Genomic DNA, 11,345 nt, shown 5'->3' on the forward strand with positions numbered 1-11,345 from the left:
ACAATTTAAAGTCAGTCATTCTAGGATGGCAAAGATTACATAGAGGTGGAACATTCAAGACATTTACCAATCTTTTCAGGAGTGGATGTCCCAGAAAAGGTCAGATCAGGTAATGCTCATAGAAACTGAAACTACCACAGAAACAACTGAAAGAGAATCTGGGTTTTGCATTGTCATAGTCAGTCCAGACCTCAATCAGTGCTATGGTGGGACCTTAAGAGAGCTGTGCATGAATGCCCATAAACCTCAGTGAACCGAAGCAACTGTATTTTGGCCTAGTTTTTTGTTTAATAATGTAATATGTGGTTTTAGAGCCTGATGAGGACCAGATAATATTTTTATTAAGTGTAGGAAGTAGAGATGGCACGATACCACTTTTTTATGTCCGATACCGATACCGATATCATAAATTTGGATATCTGCCGATACCGATATGAATCCGATATAGTGTTTTTTAATCAACAAAACTGTTTTTTAAATATCTTGCTGCATTTTGTATAAGTTCATACTCAAGTTTAAAACAACAACTACACTAAAGCTATTCTGTTATACCTGTATGCAAAAAAAAACATTTCATAGTTCAGCAATACTGATCAATCTAATAAACTTAAACCTACACCATCCTCCCTATTCTGGTATTTTAAAGAGTACTTAGCATAAATATTAAGCAACCTAACTAATAGGGTTCCAACTCCCAGCAACAACAAAAATAAAAAAATAAAAAATAGGGAACCACCCCTCACGCTCCACCTCATGATGCTTAATCGACGTAATCAACCTTAATTTGATGCAGTGTGAAAAAAAATGCACAGAAATCAATTATTTTTCAAGAAATATTAAATAGATTCAACATCTTTCTTCAACAAAATTGCAGACTGCACAGATGGTACCTTCCCAAAGGGAAAAAGTACTATAGCTTACTAGGGTATATATATTAGACTTAATAGTCACTATATACAGTAATTGACTTCTATTCATTTTACATCAAATTAAAACTTTGGGTGTCAGATAATTATTTATTAAAAGCTCGACATTTTAAATGAGAATAAGAAAGAAAAGTATGTCTTTGTGCCCCCTTTTCCCTGTTAATGCCCTATCGGCCCCCCTGGCTAAACTTTGCTAGATCCGCCCCTGCACAGTTACCAGCGTCAGCTACGTAGAAAAAGATCCTGGAGTAGAAAGTAATATTAAATAAATTCTAACAACAGCTGATCAAGCTTAAACGTGCTGCTGTTGTTCAGCCGCTGGTTTACTCTTTCTGGTGCAAAGTGGGCCAAAAACAAACTAGAGAGACGGACTCGCGACAGAAAAGCCGATCAGCTGATCGTTAAGCAGTTTCATGATTGAAGTAGCAGCAGGAGAGGCAGTCGCTCCATATATCGCTTGTTAAGCTTAACGCAGGAATGCTTTACATTCAGAGATGGACTTACACACTTGCTTTACTTCTCTCGGGATAACTTTGTCGGAGATGAAATGCTGGGTTGCTAGCGAAGCTCCAAATGCTATCCAGACCACCGACAGGTCCCGCATGCCACAGCCGCTCTATCACGTGATGCATACTGCTCTGACGTGCTAACGTTCTGAGGTGAGTTACGGCGTGTTGCAAGTTTTGTGAGGTGCTTTCGTGATATTTAATGGATCGGATTACATTTTTTATTTTTCTCCGATATCCGATCCAGTAATTTAGGTCAGTATCGGACCGATACCGATACGTAATATCGGATCGGTCCATCTCTAGTAGGAAGCTTAAAATTGAGAGACCGCGTACTCTATTTTTCACACGACTGTTTGCTGAGCGTCTTGATGCTCTTGTCACAATGAACAAGCACAGTGTGTGCAAAGACTGGACTGTGCTGAACGTGTAAACTCAGACCCTCCAGGTGGTGCTGGAAAAATGTGAAACTTATGAAATAGATTGACAAGTACATCACAAAACAAAACAAAAAACATGAAATACACAAATATTCACATAGATGTGTAGCTGAAGTGCAATGAGTTTCATTACTAACTTCAGTTTTCGCTCCTTCAGCAACATATGCAGGGTATTTTGCATATGCATATGCAGTTTGACCAACCCACAGGATGACAATGCAGTTGCTGGAGCCATGCCACTAGCATAACTGAAAAACAAAGTACAGTATAGACTAAATTTTCTTTAATGGGATGCCCATAGTTGTCCCACTTCTTATTACCATTGCAAATTTTAAAATCCAGTCACTGCTTTTATGAGATCTGATCTTTTTGGGCGAGTGAAATAAAGGGATTATTATTTTTAATGTAAAACTGAAATAAACCAAAATGTAAATAGTAATAATATTGTCAAGTCATGGCTGAATGAAACGTAGCTTTAAATTTTTTTAATATTTAATACACTACAAGCATGAAATCTCAAAATTAGACATTTTTTTCAGAGTATTGCTGGTCCCTTTTTCACATCTGTCTGCAGGAGTACTCGGACACTGTGATCACATCACTGTTGGGACTACGATAACACAGAGCTCACAGTGTTCTTTCAGTCATGTTTAAACACAAAGAGACCCCCTCCCCATCTTCCGTTTTTAGTCTGTGCTGATTCACAACGGTCTGGAGCCAGCCAGCTCTGGAAGCTTGTCTCCATGGAGACAAGGGTAGGAAGGAGAGTGATGATGTTGCTGGCAGAACAGCAGTACCGAATCAACCATGTGTTACAATGTGTGTTTGTGTGTGGATGTGTGGTATACAGGAGACAAACAGACAGATTAGATTTTTTTTTCTTTTCAAAAGAAGGGTAATTTTATTGTCTAGCACTACGTGCCAAGGTGGCTTTTTTTCTGTAGCATTTAGAGGATCATGATGCTTCAAATCCGAGGTAAAAGACAAGCAGCTTGTATTGATAAGCAGTGCCATGCTCAGATGTGATTGACAGTACAGGTTATGACAAGCAGAGAGTGCAACCAACTTCATCTGACACAGATATTCTCACATTTTCAGATTATAGATTGCAACGCGTAAAAAAGACACACTTACAGAATGGCTCTCAAATGAAATGCCAAGAAAAGAAAAGGTTTGGCCTCATCTTTCATCTCCTTTAAATTGAATATTGGTAGACACACTGATTAAGTTGGGACAGTTAATAATAGTGTTCAGACCAGCCTATAGAAAAGGTGGAATCAAGACTTTGCATGTGGCTAAAGTAATTTCTCATCTGAACTCTAAACCACTAATTATGTAAATATCACATGCCATAAGTTCGCCATTGAACTCAGAGTTGGAGTGATGACAGTGATGATGATGTAGTTGCACAACGTAGCTGGTGAGTCAACATTAAAAGCGGCACAGGCTTTGACACTGAAAACACTGTTTTGGTGACCTACTGTGAACCCATCTAACTAAAATTAAGCTCAAAGCTTAATATGCCATTGTTATAGAGAGATGTTAATGGAAATTTTGTGTGGAGCGGAGGAGGACAGTGAGGGGAAGAGTGGTTAGTCATTGTTTGGTGCATGTTTATGGGACACAAGTGAATGGCTTTCATTTGCAAATGAAAATGGAGAAACTGGTTAATAGCACGAATATCTGTAACATAAATGTTACTTCTGCGTTCCATCGTTTTTGCATTTCACATCTTGAGTTATATATGCACGAAATGTTACATTATGGTGAAGCGCCTTCAGATTTGCAGCTTTATTGTTAAAATATGTAAATCTGTTTGCTTTCTGAAAGCAAAAGAGAACACTCAGAGCATGCAACTCTCACGGAAGGGCAAGGGCTATGCTAACTTTGATGTTTTTTGATGTTTTTATTACAATATGATGACATCTGTTTGTTAAGGCATCATTGTGACGTTGTAACGGTGGTTTTCCGAAGTTTTTTTTTTTAAGGACACCTTGGTAACCCTCCTGAGACCTAATATATTGTTGTGTGGTTTGAAGACAATCCATTAAAAATTGTGGGTAAGATAAAGTTAAGATAGAGTTTCACATTTGGATGTGCAGTGCAGGGGGAAAGAGGTCCACCAAAGCAAGTGAGATGGCAGGTAAAAAAACAAAAAACAAAACAAGAGACCACTTGGTTCCATGTATAGTGTTTTGACCTGTATGGATGCATGTTCGTATTTGCTAATATTATCACTTCGACCAACTTAACCCAAGTTAATAAAAGCAGATGCTGGCCTGCAGGTAGAAGGGGGATTCTGCACATTTGTAACTCAGATGCAGTGTTTTTATTTTCAATAAATCAGTGTGATAGTGCCAAGATGGATAACACATTTTTACAACGTCCCCTGTGGTCATGAGGTATATGCACTGTCAAGACTGTGTATTAATGGACTCAAGACAAATGAAAAGTACAAGTTTAACAGAGAAAACTGTGCTTAACAGAGAAATAGAAAGTACCATGCAGGCTGGAGAAAATATACAAGCCCACCAGGTAACAGACTGAGCATGACACTTGAAAGGAGTGTTGCATTGTAAGTAGGATATATCTATTTAATTTTTTACATCTTTTTTAAAAAAAACTTTAACGTCTTTTTTTGAGTTTTTCAGTTTTATTTGACAAAAGTGATGCCAAATATGTTCAAAGAGAGGCTGAATGACACATGGGAAATTGCCAGGATGAGCTATAAGTAAGCCTTATAATAATTAGCATTAGTCAGAAGTGCAGGGTAGTTTGTGGTCACAGTGTTGGCAGATAATAGGCTAGTCCTGTGAATGCTAGTGTTTTGTTTCGCTGTTGTTAATCTATTGAGAAACAAAAGCCTTAGTGCTGTAAATTGCAGCAGTGTCTCAGTTGTAAATCTATGCTAATGCTAACTCTAGATAATTTTGTATTCACTACATTTTCAAAATGCCTACAGATAGAATAACTGCTAGTAGCATAAAGTAAATAGTAGACATTTAACTACTACTTTAACAGACTTGAATATTGTATGTGTGTGTGTGATTAACAAAAAAAGGGGGAGAAAAGGTTTAATTAGCTCAAAGGCATTACAATCTTTGGGCATTCAAATAGTTGCAGGCATGCAAGAACAGCCCAGTTTCCATATATTTAGGTTTCTCAATACTAATACTTATCTAGGTTTCTGAAATTAAGATATAATGTTTGCATGATAAATAAACCATTTCATATACATGGGATACTCATATCCCACGTATGAAATGGGATATGAAGTCACACATCATTAAACACAATAATGATGTTAGACTGCTTAATTTACTCACCTTCAAATTAATTTTGTTCTAACTCAAAAACAATATCATTTTTCAGTTAGTTTAGGATATACACTGTGAGTACTTCTATTAATGAAGCCACTGAGATGCCAAGTTGGGCACTTTACTGAGATTCTGAAATCAACCTTCCTTTGTGAATGCTGATTTTATTAAAGCAAACAGGAATGACAGTAGTCATGAAGCAAGAGTGATGAGATAGTAAACAGAAAATATTTGAGCCCTACTCACCCTCTCCCCTGCATGCCAGGGAGTGACCAGGTAGGTAATGTGAAACCACACTCATTGTGCCCACTACTGCAGACTGATATCACCATAGTGACAAATGAAGCTCAAAACAATAAAAGGAAAAAAACCTAATACAATACAATCCGTATTTTGATATTGATTTAAATGGTCCTGTTTGTGATGCGAAACGTATGTAGTTGCACCAGTGTTTTTAAAACTAAAATCATGTTTAAAGATTCTTACCACATACGTTAAGTGAGTTGTTATTACAGAAGCAGTTACTTTGACTCTGTTGAGCCTCTAACTCCCTGTTTGCCAAAGTGAGCATGTGTAGAGTTCTTAGCACAGCAACACAACTTGCCAAAGGGCCGCTGAGCGAGGGAACACAGCAGAATAAATTATGATGATACTAACCAAGGAAACAATGACTGACGTTTCCAGCTGGAGGGGTAACAGACTTCTAGTATAAACAGATTTCTGAACAGCCCAGTTCAATGTGGAACATACTGCTGTAGTGGCCTCAGGGGGAAACAGATTATACTTTAATGTACATTAAAATTCGTGTCTCATGTTTATAACACCTAAACAGCAGTCATTAGCAAAGATATGAGTTACAAGTTGTACTTTGGTCTTTATTTCAACCTAGGAGTGACATCTTTTTGTGCGAGGGCTAGCTCACTTTTATCCTCTCATCACCTCACTATAAGTGCTACATTTGTTTTCACTCTCTGTGCCCTCCTTGGAAATGAGAGCACTTTCCATCCAGTTGTCCATCTCCTGGGAAGGCCATCCAGACATTAATGGACCATTTAAGCAGGTAAATGTAATTTCATGCTGATTCAAACAAAGTTACACTGTCTAAAGCTGTAATGGCATGTAATGCCGCTGCGTGCTGAGTCATAGAGATAAGCGTACAATGCTCCGATCCTAATGTAGTTTGAGCTTGCCATGACTCAGCTGTTATTATGGTCGAGTAAAACGAACCACAGAGCAGCACTGATTATCAGCTTTGTTTTGAACCACAACTGATCATTCATGTGACAGCAGATTAAAGCTATAAATCAGCAGATACATCCATCTAATAACAATAAATCTAATAACTATAATTAAGTTGTGCCAATTTTGGCCTTGTGGGTTTCTTTTTCATTGCATAGCGATTTTCTGTGAGCTATGGGGTAATTTATTTTTGACAAGAACGTAAGAAATACAAACAAAAATAATGTTATTAAAGATTTACTGGTGGTTTTCAGATAAATGTTTAGTCTCAACACTGTAAATCCTCCATTTAATGAGGTGTTTTTGTAGTTTAGTCAGAACTCCAAGCACAGCTTGATCTAACCTTTTGTTTCACTACATAGACAACAAAGATGAACAGCTGAGAAACTGGGTCAAAGAAGAAAGGTCATCTGGAACAATGGGAACTTGGCAAAGTAAATCCCTCATCACAACTACGGCACCTTAATTACTTGATTATTTTTTATTTTCAAGGTACAAAGTGTTACTTTTGGTATTTTTGTGAAACTGAGTAGAGCTGACGTGGAAGATAAACACAATTACAGGCCAAAGAAGGAGAGCGATGACAGTTTGAATTATAGATACTTTCCACGCTAACCTTAATTACATGAATGCAAGACAAAAACATATCAACACTTGAAGTTTAAAGTAAACCTGACTTCCATATCAGCCTGAGTAGTTTTTCTTTTGAGAGACATCATCAGTCATACTTGAGCACAGACACGCTATCGCGATCACAGAGGCACTTGTTTTTTTTGTCAAAGCCCTCTGGCAGTAGTTAACATTTCAGTGCTCCGTGGCTGTTTTAAGGGCATTCCTGACCTAGAGTACAAGTTTCTTCAGGTTTCATCATACGTCAGAAAGAGCTGAAATGAAAGGAATTAGATTTTTTTTGCAGTCAAAAACAAAACACAGACAAAAAATACATGTTGAACCTCACCTGTAATAATTGCACTGTTATTGCTTTGCTCTGGGAATGGCCACTTTATCACGATTATAGTTCCTGTCATGGCAGAAGAATAGAAGAATTCTACCGTCTGCCTATTTTTGTACTTTAAGTAACTCCCTTCTTTTGCTCTGCTCCTCCATAGCAACCTCAGCACACTGAGACTGGATTGACTGGAGAGATCGGGCAACCTCTGGACATTGCTGTGTCAGCAACAGCGAGGCAAGTGTAGACTCTCAGCATATCTACCATTCACACTGTGCTTGCTAGATATAGGCCAAGATGGATACACAATTTTCTCATAAGCCTTCTCTCTCACTGATACACATAGAGAAAGGGAAGATGAATACAGATATTTTCATTTGCATATGCGGCATATAAATGTATGCAGAGACACGGGGAAAGCCTGTCTCTGCAGCCCGGCTATAAAAGTGCAAGACACCTCAAGAGGAAAATCAAAATGCTAAAATCAATAGCGGCCTCTTTGTCATGTTTGCATTGCAGGCAGCATTAATTTTCACAGAAGGCAGCCACCTGTGATGGGAGTGTTTGGCATGAAAAACACTATAATGAAAAATACAATACAACATCATTGATGGTTTTTCCTTGAATACGGCAAGCTGAAAGCACAATGAGTCTCTGCCAATTAAAAGACGTCATATTTATTTACTCTACAATCATAGGTTTCTATGAGCTCTGCGGTGTTTGCAGACTGGATTAAATGACTATGAGAAGGCAGTTCATTTGAATACACCTCCAACAAGAGAAACTTTTCCAAAATGTTAGAAATAATTACGCCGAATGTGAATTTCTCCTAAAAACATATGCATATTTCCAGGTGATAAATATCACTATAAACTAAAATAATTATAGGCATCATTCGTCCCGCGTGTCTATTTGGGGAGCTCAATCACATAAACCAAACTGAGGATTTTTAGATAGTTTCCGATGTGGACTACTGTCTGTTGGGTGCTACATGTTAAGTAAAATCCACTCTGGACAATGTCTTGACCTGATTCCTCCCACAATGTCTGCGATTGAATTGTGACAACAGCAAAACGCGAAAAGCAAAAATGATAATGAAACAGTATGTTGCCTAAATTTGGTGAAAAAAGTGACCAAATTGTTCCCCTTTCCTCTGCTCCCTTCTCATTCTCTTCTCAAATCACAATAAATCCTTATAAATTATAAATAAATGAAAGGTTCACTAAGTTGTAGCTCTGCTAAAGACAATCCAGTTGCTTGCTCTGCTCACTTGTTTATTTACATTATTTAGTAATGCAATTCACACCACAAACATTATAACCACCAGTAAAAGAGGAGCCCTCAATCCCCACACCTCTTTATCAGTCAGGGTGCACCTGTCTGGACCTGACCTGATTACTGAGGAAAGTAGGTCTGAATTTAACACTCATTGTTGTCAGACTACCCGAAAGGACAAAAGTAAAAACGAGCCCCTCACTCTTCCGTCTACAGCTTGGATACAGTTTCTGGCACCTATATTCTTGTCTTTGAAAGAGACGACATGTGGACAGTTTTGTAGATAGGTTGGATATTTGCTTTGTTTAAACCGTAGAACTTGACTGGAGTTATTGTAGGGTGCTTATTCGTTGAAGTAGATGCATGTGTATGTACACCTAGGTGCCCATTAAACACTTTATCCATGTTGGTGTGTGTGAGATGTGTTGATGTTTGACAAGTTTGTTATAGACCACAACTAGCTTGCTGGTATTGATTTAGATCATTTATATCTAAATGACTGACTAATTTAAAAATGCAATATCTGGGCTGCTCCTTTCTAGTTCTTAGAACAGTCCTCTGTTAGTTTTTTGAGGTAGTTCCCACAAGCACCAGACAAGGAACTAGCTGCCAGAAAGGAAACATAGCCCAGATAATAACATAATAACAATATGCTTCTATGGTGATTAACTGACAAAACAGATTTAAAAATTAGCTTTTAAGGTCTTGGTATAGGTGTTGTTAAGGTCTTGAAAAAGATTTTTTGTGCTGCAGGCACAGTTTGCTGCAAAAGGACAAGAGCTTAAAAGTTATTGTCATAATGTTAACCTTAATTCAAGATATTGGTTTCTCATACTGAAATGTGAGTTGAGATGATATAGACGGGGTCATAAATGAATGGATACTAAACATGACGCTATACATTGGAGGCTTGTTTTCATGGAAGGAGCAGCAACCAGCAGCAAACGTAATGATTGATTTTTTGCGAAGCATTGCTTAATTTGTATGGAGCTCTTCTCTTTGTGAGCCTGGGATAGGAACCCCCTGTAGAGCTGTCTGTCAGGCCCTATCTGGCCTCTGCATACAGCACATCGATCAGTGACGTTCAATTCAAAGCATGATGGATTTGAGAAGACACTTAAATGCAGTTGCTTGCAGCGTAGTTACATTTCAGTAGCTTACATGTCTGAATTACTGCTGTGGTCAAGCTTATGCCTGAGAGATGCATGGTCAATAACAGAGCCTAAGCCATGTCAGTGGCTCAAGCAATGGTTGGGTAAATGCTGCAATGTTAGCCTGTCGTCCATTCAGCCCCTCTGTTCCAGCTGAAATATCCCTATAGCTTTTGGGTAGATTGCTATAAATTGTTCGTAAGCATTCATGGTCCCCGGAGGATGAATTATGTTCACTGTGATGAACACCTGACACTACTTGCCACCATTAATTTTCTGTTTTTAAATTTATATGAAATGTCTTAAAAGCTATTTGATGGAAAGCCAATGCTTCTGGTCAATCATGATGTCTCCAGAGATCTCCATGGATTTATCGCTGTGTACTAAAATTGATGGGATTCCCAAGAGTCTCCAGTATCCACTTTTTGTTTAATTAAAGTGGCTAAGGGCAATATTTGCGTAGAATCCTGGTCTACTTGTCTTTTTGCAATCACACAGGAAAATTAATTGCAGTAATGTGGTGACGTAGAAACTCAATAATCTTTTCTCAACTTCAAGGCAAGTGACTAAAGGAACTACCATTGACAGCTCAGGACATGACTGATTGATTGACACATGACAGCATAGTAAGTATATTCTGTTATTACCTTGGCAACTGTAGCCTGGAATTTTAGGTAACAATCAAGCATGAACATAGACAGCTGCCGAAGCGATACAAGAGATTTGTTTTGTGTGTGAATGCAGTTTTAGTGTTTAGATTCTTAAACTTTCCCACAGGGCCACTAGCATAGCTGTAAACTCTATAGATACTAAAGGGACTTCAGACACAGCCATACACTCAGACAAAAACTGGTTCATCCCAAAGACAAAACTCCCAAACACGAACTTATCAACGTAGTGTATGCTGTACAGTGCAGTGACGAATGCTCAGACCTCTGCATTGGAGAGATCAAACAGTCACTTCATAAACGCATGGCACAACATAGAAGAGCCACATCGATGGGACTCGGCTGTCCATCTGCATCTAAAGGACAATGGTCACTCTTTTGAGGATGGCAATGTTCACATTTTGGACAGAAAAGACAGATGGTTTGAATGAGGAGTGAAAGAAGCCATCTATGTCCACTGTGAACGACCATCTTTGAACAGAGGCGGTGGCTTACGACCAGAGATGGGCAGTAATGCGTTACAAGTAACACGTTACTGTATTCCGATTACTTTTTTAAAGTAACGAGTAAAGTAAGGGATTACTATTGCAAAAAAGGTAATTAGATTACTGTTACTTTCCCGTAAGCACGCTGCATTACTGCGTTACTAAAACCATGATTTTTTTGCAAGAGTGTCTCATGACAATGACGTAAGCGAGTGCGACGTCCGTGGCAACAGCTGTGTGCAGATCAAGAATGGATAATATATCGAGTGCGGGAGAGAGTATGAGCGTGCAGCGTTTAAAGCGTGGAAGTACTGACCTTACTTTGAGTTTGATTCCGTAAAAAGTGACAAAAACATTAGCGTCCGCTGTTCACTGCGTGGGAAGAAAAC

At 38.4% G+C, this 11,345-nt stretch overlaps 1 long non-coding RNA gene across 1 annotated transcript; it reads left to right on the forward strand.

The window, feature by feature from the left end:
* The first annotated feature begins 6,176 nt into the window (after positions 1-6,176).
* LOC309720484 lies at positions 6,177-10,425 on the forward strand. The gene is made up of 4 exons (XR_014280496.1): positions 6,177-6,249; positions 6,791-6,862; positions 7,538-7,614; positions 10,362-10,425. It is a non-coding gene; the product is annotated as an uncharacterized lncRNA (long non-coding RNA).
* The last annotated feature ends 920 nt before the right edge of the window (positions 10,426-11,345 follow it).

Source organism: Aulonocara stuartgranti (genome assembly GCF_965226115.1).
Source record: "Aulonocara stuartgranti genome assembly, chromosome: 13".
Lineage (NCBI taxonomy): Eukaryota > Metazoa > Chordata > Actinopteri > Cichliformes > Cichlidae > Aulonocara > Aulonocara stuartgranti.